The sequence below is a fragment of the Mustela lutreola genome, chromosome 1 (assembly GCF_030435805.1).
Source record: "Mustela lutreola isolate mMusLut2 chromosome 1, mMusLut2.pri, whole genome shotgun sequence".
NCBI lineage: Eukaryota > Metazoa > Chordata > Mammalia > Carnivora > Mustelidae > Mustela > Mustela lutreola.
Window position 1 is genome coordinate 24,774,072 of NC_081290.1, and position 20,883 is coordinate 24,794,954.

The following is a 20,883-nucleotide window of genomic DNA, read 5'->3' on the forward strand; positions in this document are numbered from 1 at the left end:
TAGATAGATAGATAGATAGTTGGGGGTTTTTTTCCTCCTTTCTTCTCCCCCTGGTTTTGGGTCTTTTCCAATTTGGTTAGTGTATATTTTTCTGGACTCATTGCTACCCTTTTAGTATTTTGTTCCCTCATTCATCTATTCCTATTGGATAAAATGACAAGGCAGAAAAACCTCAAAAAAAAAAAAAAAAAAGAACAAGAAGCAGTACCAATGGCTAGGGACCTAATCAATATAGACATTAGTAACATGTTACAATTAGAGTTCAGAATGATAATTATCAAGGTGCTAATTGGGCTCAAAAAAAGCATAGAGAATACTAGAGGATCCCTTTCTGGAGAAATAAAATCCCTTTCTGAAGAAATAAAAGAACTAATATCTAACCAAATTGAAATTAAAAAAAAAAAAGCTATCAATGACATGCAATAAAAAATGGAGGCTCTTACTGCTAGGATAAGTGAGGTAGAAGAGAGAATTAATGATACAGAAGACCAAATGATGGAGAATAAAGAAGCTGAGAAAAAGGGAGGTAAACAACTACTGGACCATGAGGGGGAGAACTTGAGAAATAAGTGATAACATAAGACAAAACAATATTAGAATAATTGGAATCCCAGAAGAAGAGAGAGAGGGGTAGAAGGTATATTAGAGCAAATTATAACAGAGAATTTTGCTAATTTGGTGAAGGGAACAAGCATCAAAATCCAGGAGGCACAGAGAACCCCCTCAAAATCAATAAAAATAGGTTAACATCCTGTCATCTAATAGTAAAATGTACAAGTCTCAGTGACCAAAGAGAAAATCCTGAAAGAAATTCGGGAGAAGATGTCTGTAACATAAAATGGGAGAAATATTAGATTAGCCACAGACCTATCCACAGAGACCTGGCAGGCCAGAAAGGACTGGCATGATACAAGAAAAATTAAACAAGAAATAAACAAGAAAAATAAGCAGCCAGGAATACTATTCCCAGCTAAGCTGTCATTGAAAATAGAAGAAGAGATAAAAAGCTTCCAGGACAAATAAAAACTAAAAGAATTTGCAAACACCAAACAAGTCATACAAGAAATATTGAAAGGGGTCCTCTAAGCAAAGAGAGAGCCTAAAAGGAGCAGACCAGAAAGAAACAGAGACAATATACAGTAACAGTCACCTTACAGGCAATACAATGGCACTAAATTCATATCTTTCAATAGTTACCCTGACTGTAAATGGGCTAAATGTCCCAACACCCAATCAAAAGACACAGAGTATCAGAATGTAAAAAAAACAAAAACAAAACAACAACAACAAAAACCCCATCAACATGCTGTCTACAAGAAACTCATTTTGGACCCAAAGATACCTCCAGATTTAAAGTGAGGGGGTAAAAAACAATTTACTATGCTAACAGACGTCAAAAGAAAGCTGGAGTGCCAATCCTTATATCAGATAAATTAGATTTTAAGTCAAAGACTATAATAAGAGATGAGGAAGGACACTATATCAAGAAGATCTAACAATTTAAAATATCTATGCCCCTAACATAGGAGTAGCCAATTATATAAACCAATTAATAACAAAATTAAAGAAACACATCAACAATAGTACAATAATAGTAGGGGACTTTAACACCCCCCTCACTGAAATGGACAGATCATTTAAGCAAAAGGTCAACAAGGAAATAAAGGTTTTAAATGACACACTGCACCAGATGGACATCACAGGTATATTCAGAACATTCCATCCCAAAGCAACAGAATGCACATTCTTTTCTAGAGAACATGGAACGTTCTCCAGAATAGATAACATACTGGGTCACAAATCAGGTCTCCAATCCCACATCAGTGTATTCCCTGCATATTTTCAGACCACAATGCTTTGAAACTAAAAGTCAACCAGAAGAGGAAAGTTGGAAAGAACTCAAATACATGGAGGCTAAAGAGGATACTACTAAAGAATAAATGGGTCAACCAGGAAACTAAAGAATTAAAAAAAAATTGATGGAAACAAATGCAAATGAAAACACAACTGTTCAAAATCTTTGGAACACAGCCAAGTCTGTCCCAAGAGGAAAGTATACAGCAATACAAGTCTTTCTCAAGAAACAAGAAAGGTATCAAGTACACGATCTAACCCTACACCTAAAGGAGCTGGAGAAAGAACAACAAAGAAAGCCTAAACCCAGAGGAGAAGAGAAATAATGAAGAACAGAGCTTAAACCAATGAAATAGAAATCAAAAAAACAGTAGAACAAATCAACGAAACTAGGAGTTTGTTCTTTGAATGAATTAATAAGATTGATAAACCCCTGGCCAGACTTATCCAAAAGAAAAGAGAAAGGATCCAAATTAATAAAATCAGGAATGACAGAGGAGAGATCACAACCAACACCAAAGAAGTACAAACAATTATAAAAACATATTATGAGCAATGATACACCATTAAATTTGACAATCTGGAAGAAATGGATGCATTCCTAGAGATGTATAAACTACCAAAACTGAACCAGGAAGAAATAGAAAACCTGAACAGACCTAAAACCAGTAAGGAGATTGAAGCAGTCATCAAAAATCTCCCAACAAACAAAGAGTTCAGGGCCAGGTGGCTTCCCAGGGGAATTCAACCAAACATTTAAAGAAGAATTAATACCTATTCTCCTGAAACTGTTCCAAAAAATAGAAATGGAAGGAAAACTTCCAAACTCATATTATGAGGCCAGCATTACCTTGATCCCCAAACCAGACAAAAACCCCATCAAAAAGGACACCAAAAGTTGGGTATTCATCCTTTATGCCTCCATCAGAAAGGATGAATACCCAACTTTTGTTGCAACATGGACGGGACTGGAAGAGATTATGCTGAATGAAATAAGTCAAGCAGAAAGAGTCAATTATCATATGGTTTCACTTATTTGTGGAGCATAACAACTAGCATGAATGACAAGGGGAGTTAGAGAGAAGAAGGGAGTTGAGGGAAACTGGAAGGGGAGGTGAACCATGAGAGACTATGGACTCTGAAAAACAATCTGAAGGTTTCGAAGGGGCGGGGGGTGGGAGGTTGGGGGAATTGGGTGGTGGGTATTGGAGAAGGCATGGATTGCATGGAGCACTGGGTGTGGTGCAAAAATAATGAATACTGTTACACTGAAAATGAATTTTAAAAATTATTTTAAAATTTTAAAAATAAATAAAATAAAATAAAATAAAATAAATGCATGGAATAACCCCCCCCCCCAAAAAAGGAGACCAATATCCTTGATGAACACAGATGCAAAAATTCTCACCAAAATAGTAGCCAATAGGATCCAACGGTACATTAAAAGGATTATTCACAGGGCACCTGGGTGGCTCAGTGGGTTAAAGCCTCTGTCTTCAGCTCAGGTCATGATCCCAGGGTGCTGGGATCGAGCCCTGCATAGGTCCCTCTGCTCAGCGGGGAGCCTGCTTCCTCCTCTCTCTCTGCCTGCCTCCATCTCTGCCTACTTGTGATCTCTGTCAAATAAATAAATAAAAATCTTTAAAAAAATAAATAAAAGGATTATTCACCACAATCAAGTGGGATTTATTCCTGGGCTGCAAGGTTGGTTCAACATCTGCAAATCAATCAATGTGATACAATTCTTTAATAAAAGAAAGAACAAGATCCATATGATACTCTCAATGGATGCTGAAAAAGCATTTGACAAAGTACAGCATCCTTTCTTGATCAAAACTCTTCAAAGTGTAAGGATAGTACATACCTCAATATCATCAAACCCATATATGAAAAACCCACAGCAAATATCATTCTGAATGGGGAAAATCTGAGAGCTTTGCCTCTAAAGTCAGGAACATGGCAGGGGTTTCCACTATCACAACTGCTATTCAACATAGTACTAGAAGTCCTAGCCTCAGCAATCAGACAACAAAAGGAAATAAAAGGCATCTAAATTGGCAAAGAAGTAAAACTATCACTCTTTGCAGATGATAGGATACTTTATGTGAAAAACCCAAAAACTTCACTCCAAAACTGCTAGAACTCATATAGGAATTCAGTAAGTGGCAGGATATAAAATCAATGCACAGAAATCAGTTGCATTTCTATATACCAACAGCAAGACAGAAAAAAGAGAAATTAAGGAGTTGATTCCATTTACAATTGTACCCCAAACCATAAGATACCTAGGAATAAGCCTGACCAAAGAGGCAAAGAATCTGTACTCAGAAAACTATAAAGTACTCATGAAAGAAATTGAGGAAGACACAAGGAAATGGAAAAACATTCCATGCTCATGGATTGGAAGAACAAATATTGGGAAGATGTCTATGCTACCTAAAGCAATCTACATATTTAATGCAATTCCTATCAAAATACCATCAACTCTTTCCAAACAAATGGAACAAATAATCCTAAAATTTATATGGAACCAGAAAAGACCCGAAATAGCCAGAAGAATGTTGAAAAAGAGAACCAAAGTTGGCGACATCACAATTCCAGACTTTAAGCTCCATTACAAAGCTATAATCATCAAGACAATATGGTACTGGCACAAAAACAGACACATAGATCAATGAAACAGAACAGAGAGCCCAGAAATCACCCCTCAACTCTATGGTCAACTAATCTTCGACAAAGCAGGAAAGAATGTCCAATAGAAAAAAGACAGCCTCTTCAACAAATGGTATTGGGAAAATTGGACAGCCACATGCAGAAGAATGAAAGTAGACCATATCCTAACACAGCACGCAAAAAATAGACTCAAAATGGATGAAAGACCTCAATGTAAAACAGGAATCCATCAAAATCCTTGAAGAGAACACAGGCAGCAACATTTTGACCTCAGCGGCACCAACTTCTTGCTAGAAACATCATTAAAGGCAAGGGAAGCAAGGGCAAAAATGAACTATTGGGACTTCATCAAGATCAAAAGCTTTTGCACAGCAAAGGAAACAGTCAACAAAACTAAAGACCACCGACAGAATGGGAGAAGATATTTGCAAATGACATATCAGATAAAGGGCTAATATCAAAAATCTATAAAGAACTTATCAAAATCAACACCCACAGAACAAATGATCTAATCAAGAAATGGACAGAAGACATGAACAGACTTTCTGCAAAGAAGACATCCAAATGGTCAACAGACATGAAAAAGTGCTCAACATCACTCGGCATCAGGGAAATACAAATCCAAACCACAGTGAGATACCATCTCACACCAGTCAGAATGGCTCAAAATTAACAAGTCAGGAAGTGACAGATGCTGGCGAGAATGCACAGAAAAGGGAAGCCTCTTACACTGTTGGTGGGATTGCAAGCTGGTGCAGCCACTCTGGGAACCAGTATGGAGGTTCTTCAAAAAGTTTAAAATAGAGCTCCTCTTCAACCCAGCAATCACACTACTGGGTATTTACCCTCAAGATACAAATGTAGGCATCTGAAGGGGCACATGCTCCCAAATGTTTATAGCAGCAATGCCCACAATAGCCAAACTACAGAAAGAACCTAGATGTCCATCAACAGATGAATGGACAAAGAAGACATGACATGTCATATATATATATATATATATATATGTCATGTCTTCTTTGTCCATATATATATATTTATTTATATATGTCATGTCTTCTTTGTCCATATATATATATATATATATATATATATTTATTTATTTATATACAATGGAATACTATGCAGCCATCAAAAAATTAAATCTTGGGGTGCCTGGGTGGCTCAGTGGGTTAAAGCCTCTGCCTTCAGCTCAGGTCATGATCCCAGGGTCCTGAGATCGAGCCCCGTATCACGCACTCTGCTCAGCAGGGAGCCCGCTTCCCTTCCTCTCTCTTTGCCTGCCTCTCTGCCTACTTGTGATCTCTGTCTGTCAAATCAATAAATAAAATCTTTAAAAAAAATTAAATCTTGCCCTTTGCAATGACATGGATGGAACTAGAGGGTATTATGCCAAGCGAAATAAGTCAGTCAGAGAAAGACAATTATCACATGATCTCTCTGATGTGAGGAGTTTGAGAGGCAGGGCAGGGGGTCATGGGGAGCAGGGAGGGAACAAATGAAATGAGATGGGACCGGGGAGGGAGACACCATAAGAGACTCTTAATCTCAGGAAACAAACTAAGGGTTGCTAGGGGGAAGGGGTGAGAAGGATGGGGTGGCTGGATGATGGACATTGGGGAGGGTATGTGCTATGGTGAGGGCTGTGAATTGTGTAAGACTGAGGATTCACAGAATTGTACCCCTGAAGCAAATAATACATTATATATTAATTTTAAAAAGGGGAAGAAATAATGTATGATCTCACTTATATGTGGAAAAAAAAAAAAAAAGGTGTACTCAGAGTCAGAAAGTAAACCAACCCCTGGTGGTTTCCAGGGATAGAGGTTGGAGAAATGGGGAAGATACTGGTCACAGGGTACAAACTTTAGTTATAAGAATAAGGTCTGGGGATCTAATGTCTAGCATGGTGATTATATTGTATACTTGAAGTTTGCTAAGAAAGTCGTTCTCAACTGTTGTTACTACACATGCACATACATGCACACACAGAGAAAATGGAAACTTTTTTTTCTTTTTAACTAATGTTCTTTTAAGAAAAAGAAAAAAGAATTTTTTAGAAGTAATCCCTTTTCCCTCCTTACTACATTGATCTAATTGATTTATTCAAAGTGTTAATTCTGATAAAATCTGAAATGTCCTTGTTTATGTATTTGTTTCTGTCCCCCTAAGTGATCATCACTTGCCTGGAAGGCTGGACCTTAACTATTTGGTTTGCTCTTGTATTCTCATAGCTAGAACAAAATTTGGTTTCAATAAATGTTTGCTACACGAGTGACTGAGTAAGTGAATGAATGAGTGAATGAATGAGTGAATGAATGAATGAGTTAGTTAGATTGGCTATCTGAATGAGCTGTCTAGGCCAGACGTCACCATCTCCTCATGTATCTGATACACAGTTCTCTTCCCTGTTAGAAAGGGGGTTGGGTTTCACAAACAGCTATGTGAATTGTTGAGCAAAACACAGGCAGACTGTGGGTGGTGGTGAGTTCTGAATCATCATTTAAAATCAAGACACAATGGCCTGGCCATCAGAGGCTTGGAGGTGGGTGTTTTGGGAAGAAATGGCCAGCTGAGGATTAGGGCAGCTAGGTACGGGACATTTGATCCCGCAAAAGATGTGCCTGATGTGGTTTGGGGTGTGGGGGTGGGGTGGGGCAGGTGAAAAGATTGTTCCTTGGACCCTAGGTAGGTAGAATCCTTATAGAGAATCCATCCTCAGGGTAAATGCCATTTGGGAAGGGAAGCCACTCAGAGAGGCTAGACTGTGTGTGTGGTGTGAAACGTCCTTTGCACACCCTCCATGACTCGGTGTTTCATCTGGGCTGGACCCTGTTTTCCTGCTGGGTGCCAATTTCATCATTCAGGAGTTGCTAAGCAAAGTCCTTACACTTGACCTTTGCTCTTAACAGCTGTACGGTTCCCTTTCTGGGCTTGTGTGCTGGGAGCAGTGAAGACCCGTCGTCAACGCAAACAGCAGACCGCCCGTTTTTGCTGAAATGAAGTGGATGAGGTCCTGAACGCAGGTGGGGGTTCGGGCCTTTTGAGAGAGCAGTTTTCCTGGCAGCAAGGACTTCTCAGGGGGGACCTACCTGTTCAGAGCGACAGGGAGAGAAAGCTGTGTCATTGTCCGTGACCTTCACCCTCCATTCCACCCCGCCCCATTCCAGGCACAAAGCCATGCACTGGAGCCAAGCACCTCACCGTGGGGCCGGGTCGGCACAAAAGGCAGTAAACACTGGGGGCAGAAGTGTGGCCGTTTCATTCAGCCACAGGGTGACTCATTTTCAAGAAACTCTATTTGTTTTGATTTTTAATCAAAATTATCTTCAGCCTTTATGTATATATTTTAAGTAGAAGGAAGGCAGGAAGTTGCATACCAGGAGTGTTTTAAAAGTCCAAACTTTGGGGGCACTGGGTGGCTCCGTGGGTTAAAGCCTCTGCCTTCGGCTCCGGTCACGATCTCAGGGTCCTGGGATCAAGTCCCGTATGGGGCTCTCCACTCAGCAGGGAGCCTGCTTCCCTTCCTCTTTCTCTCTCTGCCTGCCTCTCTGCCTACTTGTGATCTCTGTCTGTCAAATAAATAAATAAAATCTTGAAAAAAAAAAGTCCAAACTTTCTCATTATGAGCCGCTTTTCTGACAACAGTTGTTAGCCTTAGCTGTGTATGTCACTTTTTCCAAAAGGGCCCTAAGGCAAGAAACGTGTGTAGTTGCATTGCATATATTATAAGAGACAGAATGATTTAGATTTAAATTCAACATCTGTAATTACTTTGCATTGATACAAAACCAAGGGTATTTTCTTGCATGGGTTGTAGTTACTTTAATGTTACTAGGAAAAGTCAAATGTTGGGTTACCCACTTCTCCTTTCCTTTTGATTTTGGTAAAGTGAATAGATCTATGGACCTGAAGATGAGCTGAACACCAGGAATTAGGTCCACAGGGGCTCCAGCAAAGGTCCAAATGGAGAATAGTGTCAGACTGAGTATCGCACAGACTAGCACTCTGTAGTTAGTCATCCTTGTTCTCTCTGGAGTCTTGCCCATCCCTACCCTACCTCATAGGAAACAAGAATCAGTTCACTTAAGATTAAATTGATGGGAACTAGTATAGCCATATTGATTGTACTTAAGATTTAACACACTGGAAAGACATCACTATAATCTGGAAATCGTAACGGTGGGAAGAAAGAGAAGGAAAGTTAGGAAGCAATTCAGAAGGAAAATGCAGTAATCATATAAACAGAAGGCTCAATAGAATATTGAGGAAGAAAGTATGGAGGAGTGGCTTTTAAGTGATGTCTGACCGCACTCACCCAACACTGAGCACGTGGACCACCCAGCTCATCTTGCTCAAGTGATCTGCGGGGCAAGAGAGGTGAAGGTCAAGGCAGAGGAGCTGGCCTGCTCACAATCCCCTACGGCTGGGGCAAGGTTGTCTCTTTCCGCCAGCTGATTTGCCATGCCTCACAAAGGAACACCAAGACCAGGAAGAAAACAGTGTGCAATGGACACAGATATATCCACTTATGGGACAGGCTCTTCCCCAAGTGTAAAACTTGGGGAAGTCTATTCTCTGGCCATCTGATGTTTAGATGTTACAAACAAATTTATAGGAGGACCACTTTAATTATGGAGGCGACTGCTGACATTTGTGTTTAATAGGTAGAATTGAGCTAGAATGGAACATGAGTATAATGGGGTTTAGGAGGCCAAGGACAAAAACACAAGCTCAAGATAACCCCTTGATCTGCTCACAAATGCCTCAACTATTGAATATTGAAGGAAAATGAGAGTGAAAACTGGCCTTTATTAAATACCAAGAACCTCAAATGTATGGTTTCATTTGCTCCAGATAGCAATTCCATATGTAACATAATTCTTATCCCCTTGTTACCAGACAGACAGTGAGACCCAGAAAGACAGTGATAGTTGGTTTTGTCTGTCAACTTCATGGAGCCACAGTGTCTAGATATTTGGTCAAACATTATTCTGGGTGTGTCTGTGAGGGAGTTTTGGATGACATTAACATTTAAATCGATAGCCTAACTAAAGCAAGATTGTCTTCTCTAAAGGGGTGGGCCTTGTATAGTCAGTTGAAGGCCTAAAAGGAGAAAAAAAGGCTGGCCCTTTTCTGAGTAACAGAGAATTCCTCCTAACTCGCTGCCTTCAATCTGTGACATAGGATTTTTCCTGCCTTTGGATTTGAACTGAAACCTTGACTCTTCCTGGGTTGTGAGCCTGCTAGGCTTTGAGCTGGAACACCACCAATGGCTCTCCTGGGTCTGCAGCTGGCTAACTCACCCTTCAGACCTTGGAACTTAGCCTCCAGAGTCACATGAGCCAATTCCTTATAATAAATCTCTATATGTATCTCATATATGTACATGTAGACATATATATCCTATTGATCTGTTTTTCTGGATAACCCAGCTTAAGTACATGCTCAGAGTGAGGCAGATGGTGAACTCCAAGCCAGAATTCCAATCCAAGTCTGGCTGGTTCACTTTAAATTCCTGTTGAAAGGTAAATAGGTAATAAGATATTCAGCTGAGGGCAATTTTAGACTTGTATGATTTTACATGGTGAGAGGGCAAAGGTATAAATATCAGAACACGGACACCTAAAATGAATAGACAAGAATGCTGGGGGAGGCTAAAGGGTGCAGCAACCTCAAATTTCTGCTGGGTTGACCGTCTTATATGAGATCTTGAACAATGCATTCGACCCTTGAACAACACAGGTTTGAACTGCGCAGGCCCATTTACATATGGATTTTTTTTTTATAGCACAGTACTATAAAGGCATTTTCTATTTCTTATTATTTTCTTTTTTTTTTTTCTCTTAAACATTTGATTTATTCATGAGAGAGATCAAGTGAGAGAGAGCACAAGCAGAAGGAGTGGGAGAAGCAGGAAGCCCAACTCAGGACTGGATCCCAGGGCCCTGGGATCATGACCTGTGCTGAAGGCAGACACTTAACTGATTGAGCCACCCAGGCTCCCCTCCTTATGATTTTCTTAATAACATTATCTTTTCTGCAGCATACTTTGCCGTAGGAATACCGTATGTAACATCTGTAACATACAAAATATGTTTAAATTAACTTTATGTTGTCAGTAAGATCTTCAGTCAACAATAAGGGACTAGTAGTTAAGTTTGGGGGAAGTCAAAACTATATATGGATTTTTGACCATGTGGGGGGTCAACACCCCCAACCATCAAATTGTTCAAAGATCAATTCTACTGTTAACCACCATTTTCCAAGCTCCTCCTGAAGGCAAGCACTTCACACACAACCAGTGTTTATAATAACCTTTCAGGGTAGATATTAGTGTTCCAAATTTGTGTAAAGGTTCACACAGTTGGGAAGTGGCAGAGGCAGGATACAAACTCAGGTCTCTCTGGCTGCAGAGCCCATGCTCTTCCCATGAGATCCGACCTCCTCTTTGGGCACCTGATCCTTAAGCAACATACTTTCAACACTGGTGCCCCACCCTTAATATTTTAATTGGTACTGATCCTCCTTGCAGGACAGTAAGTAGCCAGGTATATGTAGAATATGACATATATATTATATAATTTCCTAAGCCAAATCCTGTATTAAATTCAGACTTATTATCCAAGCAATCAGTAGGTGAGGATCCTGGCTACAGAAGGAAAGGGAAACCAAGAAGGGGAAGAAATTAGATCAAGGCTGAGATGTTCACAGCAGCTCATGCTGAACAGGTGCTTGCTAATAATAACTTTGTTCATGTGAATTATAAAAGTATAGGTTCTGAAAATATAAGACAATCTTATCCACTTAGAAGTTCTGACTGAGCCTTAATAATCGCAAAAGAACCATTGTCACAGAGCCAGTGAACCAACAGTGTAAAGCCTTTATTTTGTATGGGGCTTTGCCATAAGCTTCATGAGGAACTGAGGGGTGCAGGGCAATGTTCCCTGATGGGAGATAGAATAAAAACAAAAATAATAAAATATATTTCATGCATCTCCTATTTCATGGAACCTAGGATGATAACAACCGTATGATTCAAGTGGCTTTACGTACCACAAAGAAAGAAAACGTGCTAATGAATATAATTGGGAGAAGCCACTCATAAACTATCCTGATTTCAGAAATACTGAAATGCAGGAAAAAGCATGTCTTAGAATCAAATAAATATTATATATAGCAGAGAGAGAGAAGAAAGAGGACTCATTAATGTTCATCTCCAAGGCCAGGAGTCAAAAGAAGTGTTTAGATAACCATCTCTGAATTCAAATGTAGCCATCCCTAATTGTTATATGTCAACATCAGATTCACTGTGACACAATTATTAAGTATTAAGAAAATATCAACCATATTTTTCCCATGAGAATATTTTCAACTGTGCGGCAAAAAAGGAAGATGTCTCAAACACAAATTTGTTCCAAGTTTGTATCTGCTAGTTCCTATGAGATTTCTGTAATGAAAATTAAAATCAAGTTGCATGCTTCCTTCGCCTGTTTTCTCCTTTTTTCTTCGTGATGCACTCATTGTTTAAGAGAAAAATTCTCCATACATTAAAAAAAATGTTTTTGCCACTCAGAAAATGTCTTTCTATAGGTCATTCTTGTTCACTAACATCATTCTAATCTCCCATCATGGAACTGAGAGTCTGAAAATGTCAACATTATATGTCAAGAACTTAGAAGACATAGATTTCTAGGTTGGACATTGCAGTTCTGAGACAGTGAAGTGTACTTTATGAAGAAATATGCTATATTGTAACCTTTGTGCTATGGGCATCTGTAACTCAGAAGGCTTGAGTGGCCCTGGGGGATTGAACATACCATTCTTCACTCAAACCTCCTCTCTGAAACCTGGGCAATACTCTCCTGCTAGATCGTTTGGTCTCCTTATTTACAATAATTTTAACCAAAAAATGTTAGAAGTTTAATTAAGCTAAGGGAAAGGAAAATTCACGGCCATTACTTTTTCAGCAGATGACATGGTTACTGAACGTTCTCTAATATGGCAGTTGCTTGAAACCTCTTGAGGTAATTATCTTTCTATTTGGGGTCCTCAGGGATATGAGTGCCACACTCTCTTAGTGTGAACTGCTCACCTTCCTAACTGGCACAGTCATCTGGCTGGTGTGAATTGCTGTTTTTTCCCACCACCCTTGGATGTCCCAGGACAGTGGTTCTTAGTATAATTTTCTGCTCACCGCATGGCAGTTGTTGGATGAGGTTGCCATAAAAAACATAACTCCTTTTTGCATTTCCAGATTATTCATCCATTAGATCACATATTGAGTACCCTCTATTTGTTAGACAACTCTTCTAGGCACTGGGATTACACATGGAAAAATGCTGTCTCTGCCTTTGTGGAGTTCATTTCAGTGAGAAGAGACAGAAAATAAGCAAATACTTAAGTAAACATACAATGTGACAGATTATAGTAAGTGCTGTGGAAAAAAGAAAGCCAAGTAAAAGGGCAAGGAAAGGGACTTACTGCTGAGGGCTCCGTAAGTAAGAGGATTTTTTTTTTTAAAGATTTTTAGGGGCGCCTGGGTGGCTCAGTGGGTTAAAGCCTCTGCCTTTGGCTCAGGTCATGATCCCAGGGTCCTGGGATTGAGCCCTAATCGGTCTCTCTGCTCAGCGGGGAGCCTGCTTCCTCCTCTCTCTCTCTCTCTCTCTCTCTCTCTGCCTGCCTCTCTGCCTACTTGTGATCTCTGTTTATTTGAGTAGGGAGAGGGGCAGAGGGAGAGAGAAAGGCAGACTCCCTGCTGACCAAGGCTCAGCCAGGGCTCTATCCCAAGATCTCGGCATCACGACCTGAGCCAAAGACAGACGTTTAACCAACTGAGCCACCCAAGTTCCCCAGTAAGAGGATTTTTGAGCAGAGACCTAAAGATAGTGATGTTATGTGGGGGAAGAACATTCCAGAAGGTAGAGCAAGTGGACTCTATTATAACCTTATGAATTAGACAGAAGGCAGGGGACAGATGAGGGTAGAAGGTGTAGGGTTTGGAAATTTATTAAAACTTTGAAGAGTCATTTAAAGGTATCACAAATGTCTTTTTACAAGAGAAAATGAATGTATACGTATGTTCCAAGTTTTGAAAGCTGAACTTTATTTAATCAAGAGTAAGTCTTGATTTCTTAAGCTCACTATTTTAAAATCAATATTAATACAGCAAACAAATATGTACTGTTGAAGAAACTTATTGAAGAATAAGAAAAAATAAAGCTTGTTATTTCTAGTCTACACAGATCTCTAACATGTAAATATGAGTAAAGTATTAGAAATGTCACCTGCATCATCACCTCTTTGATATAGTCATTAGAATTATTGTATTTTTACTAACACATGTTTATAGAAGGCATTGGCAAATTACAGCCTGTGGACCAAATCTGGCCCACCATCTGTTTTTGTATGGCCTGCTAGCTAATAATGGCTTTTATAGTTTTAAATCGGTAGGGGAAAAGATCAGAGGAAGAGTAGTATTTCATGATGTGTGGAAATTATATGAAATTTAAATTTCAGTGTCTTTAAATAAAGTTTTATTGGAACACAATCATACTTGTTCATTTATTTATTGTCTATCCTACTTTAGCACTAACTACAGAGATAGAATTGAGGATTGTGATGGAGCCTATTCGGCCTGCAAGAACTGAAATATTTACTCTCTGGTCGTTTACAGAAAAGGTTTGCTGACCCCTTGTTTATAGCAACCTCCCTATTTTCAAATAATATAGATGTAGATGTCTTGAGTTTGGGAGGTAGCATCACTGAGATAGTATCACATATGTTAAAATGTATCTATTTTAGATGTACAATTTCATGAGTTTTTACAACTATGGTGGTCATGAAACTACCACCAAAGAGATACAGAACATTTCCATTACTCTAGCGGCTGTCACATGGCCCTTCGAGGTTAATCTCCTCAGTCTACTGACTGCTGACAATCACTGATCTGCTTTGTATTCTCAGTATTGTCCCTTTCCTAGTACACTATATAAATAAAGTCTATAGTCCTTTTTTTTTTTTTTTTTTTTTGGTGCTATGCAGTATTAGACCATTCCTTTTTATTACTAAATACTATTCTGTTTTATGGATATACCACAATTTGTTTATCCATTCACTTGTTGATGGACATCTGGGTTATTTCCAGTTTGGGGATCTTATTAGTAAGGCTGACAAGAATATTCACATATATCTTTGTGTGGATATACGTGTTCATTTCATTTGTACAAATACCTAGGAATGGAATTATTATTTCCTAGAGTAGGTTTTTAAGAAGCTGGTGACCTCTTCTTCAAAATGATTATACTATTCCCAGCAAGAATAACTGAGAGTAGCAGTTGCTCTACACCAGTGGCAACACTTGGTATTATCAGTCTTTTTAATTTTAGTTATTCTGGTGGCATACGGTAGTACATCATTTAATTTTAGGTTTGTTTCCCTAAAGACTAATGGTTTTAAGCATCTTTTCAGGTATTTGTTTGCTGTCCATATATCTTCTTTTTCTGTTCAAACCTTTTGCCAACTTTTTACTAGGTTGCTTATATTCTCTTGAGTTGAAGTAAATTTTCATATATTCTGAATACAAGTCCCTTAGCTGGTATGTTTTTGCAAATATTTTCTCCGAACATGTACCTTGACTTTTCATTTTCTTAATGGTGTCTTTTAAAGAGTAAACACCTTTAATTTAATGAAATTGAACTCAACATTTTTTTATTTTATACTTCATGCTTTTCAAGTCATATTTTTAAAGTTGTTTGCTTAACCCCAGATCACTAAGCTTTACTCTTATGTTTTCTTCTAGAATTTTATGGTGTTATGTTTTACATGTAGTTCTATGGTGTATTTTTGTGTACAATGTTATATAACTAATGAGATTTCTTTCTTTTTGGCTTATGGATATCCAACTCTTCCAGAACCATTTGTTAAAAAGATTATCCTTTCCCACTGAATTGTCTTGATACCTTTGTTAAAAAAAAAATTAATTAACCACATAAATTTGGGTATATTTTTGTACTATCCTGTACTTCCTATTCTAAGTACGTCCTATTATGTACTTTTGATGTATATATCAATCTTTATGCTACCACATTGTCATTATTACTCTATTTTTTAAAGATTTTATTTATTTTTTTGACAGAGAGAGACACAGTGAGAGAGGGAAACAAGCAGAGGGAATGGGAGAGGGGGAAGCAGGCTTCCCACTGAGCATGGGGTCTGATGCAGGGCTTAATCCCAGCACCCTGGGATCATGATCTGAGCCAAAGGCAGATGCTTAACGACTGAGCCCCCCAGGCATCCCATTACTATAGCTTTATAAAAGGTCTTCAATCAGGTAGTACAAGTACTCCAACTTTGTTCATTTTTGTAAAATTGTTTGGCTACTATAGATCTTTTGCATTTCCATATATATTTCAGAATTGATATGTCAACTTCTTAAAAAAAAAAAAAAGCCTGTTGGACATTTGATTAAGATGCACTGAATTTATAAACCAGGGTATGAAGAGTTTGCTATCTTAACAAATTTTAGTCTTCTGACCATTAATCTGATATAATTCTCCTTTTATCTGGGTCTTAGAATTTTCAGGTTCTTGGTTTTCCATGTATTTTGTTGAACTTATCCCTAAGAATTTTATGTTTGCCACTGTTTTAAATCCTGTTTTAAGTTGTAATTTGTAATATTCATTGCTAGTATATAGAAATACAAGTGAAATCCATATATTGATTCTTACTCTGAAAACTTACTAAGCTTACTTATTAGGTCTAATATGTTTTTAATAGATTCCTTAGAATTTTCTACCTAGAAGACTATATTGTCTGCAAACAAGGATACTTTTTTTCTTTCCAATCTCTATGCCTTTTACTCCCGGTCCCTGTATTATGGGCTTGGCTAAAACTGATATGGTGAATTCAACAGTGTTGAACAGACTTGATAAGAGTAGGTGTCTTCATCTTGTTCTCAGTCCCAAGGAAAAGCGACACTAACTTACAGGAGCACAGAAAATTTAGGAGCATAGAGAACGTCATTTGATAATAGCTCATGTCTTCTTTTGGCTCTGCCTTCCTGTATATTATCTCTCCATCAGCCGCATGTTCTTCACATGGAGTTCCCAGCAGCTTTTGGCACACATCTCAGTGTCCCGCTAGTGCCGTGATTAGCAACCATGCATGATTTTGCTCTCCTCTCCCTCTGGCGGCATGTGGCAGTGTTGGGAGAAATTGGGGTTGTTACAACTGGAGGTGGGGTGTTGCCACCAGCACCTAGTGGGTCGAGGCCACGGATGCTATTAAACATCTTATTATGCCCAGGACAACCCCTACACAACAAAGAATTATCTGGACTTCGATGTCAATCGCGACACGACTGAGAAATGCTGTAGTGAAAGAGCTTCTCCCTCCAACAGTTTTAACCCAAGGCCCAGGACTGAGTCTCACTGGACGAACTTTTGTCACATGCTCATCATACGGCCATCTCACACGGCCAACCACCATGGCCAAAGCCTTCAAAACACCCATTGGGCAGACTTGGGCCAATATGGGCTGACATGTCACAACTACCTAAATTTATGCACCAACTATGAACATAGTATTTTGGCTTACCAAAGTTTAAATTACTGGCTGACACCAGAGGAAGGGGGAAATGATGCTGGGAAAGCAAGAAAACCAGACGTTCAAAAGACCACCCTTGGGAGAGGAGATGTGTAAGACCCTGAGCCAGATATATAGGGATTAAAGTCCTATCAGGGACTGGAGGACCCGTCTGGCTGACAGGAGACTCTGGCTCATGCCTGAAAGGGGGTCATGGGGGACACTCTGATGTTCACAGGAGAACGCTGGGGCCCACCAGCCACTGAACCTGTTCACGGCACGAGTTCATTCCCAGCCTCACTGTCACAATTTGCCCCAGGAGGGGAGTGAGGGGGACTGATGCTCTGTGAATGAGCTCAGCAACCAGAATAGACAGAGGTGGCCCGTGGAGGGCTTTAGTAACTCCAGATGTAAAAGTACAGGGAAAGACAAGGATGGTCCTGTGGGAATCTCAGACCCACACCAAAGGCACCGAGCATTTCTTGTTCATATTCTGGTGTGGGGAGTGTTTCCACCAATGAACCAGATTAATAAAATTTATCTTTTAGATAACTTCAAAAGCTGGTCATACTGTGATATGTGGTGATTATGTTTCAAGCTCCTTTTATTCTCCACCTCTAGAGAGAAAACAGGCTGTCCGCATTTCCTGACAAGCTTCGCGTAAGCCTGACACTTACTTTTTAAAAAGATTTTATTTATTTATTTTTGAGAGAGAGAGAGAGAGAATACAGGAGCACGAGAAAGGGGAGGGATAGAGGGAGAAGCAGGCTCCCCACTGAGCAGAGAGCTGGATGTGGGGCTTGATCCCAGGACCCCAGAATCAGGACCTGAGCAGAGGGCAGACACTTAACCGACTGAGCCACCCAGGATACTTAAATGATGGCTCCATAGAGCCTTATGCTTTTCTCTCATTCAGGATTTTCCAACAAAAGGCATTCTCTGGGGGGGAAAGCTCTGATCAAAGACCCATAAGGTAATAATACCACCTCCATTCCACATTTTTCCATATAAAAAGTTAATAAACCTTCAGAAAACACTATGAAGAAATGTTGCTGGAAAAAAAAAGAAGTTAATTAAATTACCTTTATTAGGTACAGGAAAAAGAAGTGATTTTTTTTTTTTTTCTTTTTGTCATTAAGGGTGAGACAACTCTCCCAATTTGGGGGTCCATCTAGATAAAAAATATTGCAGAAATAGGAGTTTAACACCAATTCATAGTGAATATTTCTGACTTAAAAGGCACTGAAGGACAAGCATATTTGTGTTATGAAGGTTTTGACCTGAATACTCGTAAAATGGGCTTTCACCACTATTCATTTTCTGTCTGGTTTCTAAGGGGATTGGGTTTTTGAATAAGAGAGCAGTCTGGAATCAATTTACAAGGTGCACATGAGGACACGGCAAGGTGGGTACTGCCCAAGATTATTATTTTACAAAAGACACCTCAAAAGCAATTTTCCACTGACTTTTCTCTGCACTAGAAAATCAGACAGAGGCTCCGGGAACATTTGAAGAGTTAAAATAGGGTAAGTGGATTAGTATAATTCCCTGATGACTTTTTCAGTTTTATGTAGGAAAGATTTTGAAAGTATTCATTCGCCAACCTGAGGCATCTGGAAGCCTCGCAGTCTAAAGGCAGCTTTACGTTCTCTTGGACTGTTTGCCCACATTTTTATTTCTACAAGAAGTTCAGCCTTCATTTCCGACCCCTACCCAACCCCTGCCCTGCCCCCCACAAGCCAGTTTTTGAATAAAATGTCAGGAATGCCTTGTCAACAGAAGGAACCTTAGGAGAGAAAATCAGATTGTTGTTCATTTTTACTTCTTTTTTGCCTTAACTTCTCCCCACCTCATCCCATCACCAATACTCTTTCTTTCAAACTATTGGAATTCATTGTTTCAAAGACAAGAACAAAAACAAAACACCTCTGCTTCCTGGGTAAAGCGGCAGACCAGTAGTGTTCCGGGGGCTCTTGGTGGTAGAAGACCCTGGGGAACTCCTTCCTGTCCTATGGGGTTGGGGGGAGGAGTGGTGATCCTCTGCCGCTGTCTTCACAGGACAGTGGGCTCAAGGGGGTCAAGTGTGAAGGAGATAGGGAGAAACTGGTGGCTTAGCTGCTCCCTTGATATCTTTGAAAAGAGGATTCTTGTGGCAAGGGACAAAAACCCCTCTGGATTTAGCACAGGGGGAACATGTTGGTACTGTTGTACCTGGTCTCAGGGACAAATACATTCAAAGAGTTAAGCCCTGTTGAGCCCCTCTTCCAACTCTGTTTCAGCTGCTCTTACCATGAACGGCTCACTCCCTCAAACCAGGTTTCTCCCCCAGACTCTCCCTTCAGCTGCCCCAAACTCCAGGACCCATTCTTCTTAATCAACGGAGAGCAAGTGCTCCACTCTCTCACTCTAATGTTTGAAATCCCAGGGCGGTCCACTTCTCTGCCCCATTTGGGTTTCATGCTCACATTCTGTAGCCCAAGAAGCAGAGAACACGATTGACAACTCACAGTAGGACCACAAGGTTGGAGGGAAAGAAGAAGCACTTCCTCAAAACCTGTTTTTTGGGTTTGTTTTGTTTTACTTTGGTTTTTTTTTTTTTTTAAGATTTTATTTATTTGACAGAGATCACAAGTAGGCAGAGAGGCAGGCAGAGAGAGGGGAAGGGAAGCAGGCTCCCTGCTGAGCAGAGAGCCCGATGTGGGGCTCAATCCCAGGCTCTTGAGATCATGACCTGAGCAGAAGGCAGAGGCTTAACCCACTGAGTCACCTAGGAGCCCCCTCAAACTTGTTTTTGAAGAAAAGAATGAGTTCCAAATCTGGATAAAGAATATGCCACATCTTTAAGATTTGTGAGATATGGGGGCGCCTGGGTGGCTCAGTCAGTTAAGTGTCTGCCTTCGGCTCAGGTCATGATGCCAGGGTTCTGGGATTGAGCCCCACATGGAGCTCCCTGCTCAGCAGGAGGCCTTCTTCTCCTTCTCCCACACCCCCTACTTGTGTTCCCTCTCTTGCTGTATCTCTCTGTCTCAAATAGATAAATAAAATCTTTTCAAAAAAAGAATTGCGAGATACTTCCCCCCCCCCACATTTTAATGTCTCGGAAATCGTGATCAATGTCATGTCATGTTTAATTGGCAGCATTTCTTCTTTTTTAACATTATATAAAATATATTTATATATATTTATATATGATATATTAATATTATATTATATGTTATACAGTATTAAATAATATATATTTTTATAAATTACATAGCATTATATATTTATATAATTTTATATTTTATCAAATAGAATAATGTATATATTTTATATTATATACAAAATAGTGGTTCCAATGATATTTTATATTATATATAAAATATAAAATAGTAGTTTATATTATATATAAAATAGTGGTTCGTCTTATAAAGGGCGGTATCTTGGATTCAAGGAAACAGGGTATGTCTGGAAGGCACGTGAAGGTCAAGAGGAGAGGAAAATAGGAGCAGACAAAGGTAACAGTAGACGTGACTGCCTGGATGGGAGAAAATACCAAGGATCAAAACCTCAATACTAAGGGAGGGAGATAGAGGTTAATGCCGTGCAACACTGTCATGTTTTTGTAGACAAAGAACCTGAGCTTCTGTCACTGACTCAGACAAGTTGCCTGGGGGAAATTGTTCCGCTCCTGGAGCCTTTGTTTCCAGCTTAGGAGCTGACAGTTCGGTAGCCTGCCTACTTCTCCGGAATGCTGTAAGAGCGAGAAGGTGGACAGCCTGCTGGGTGTAG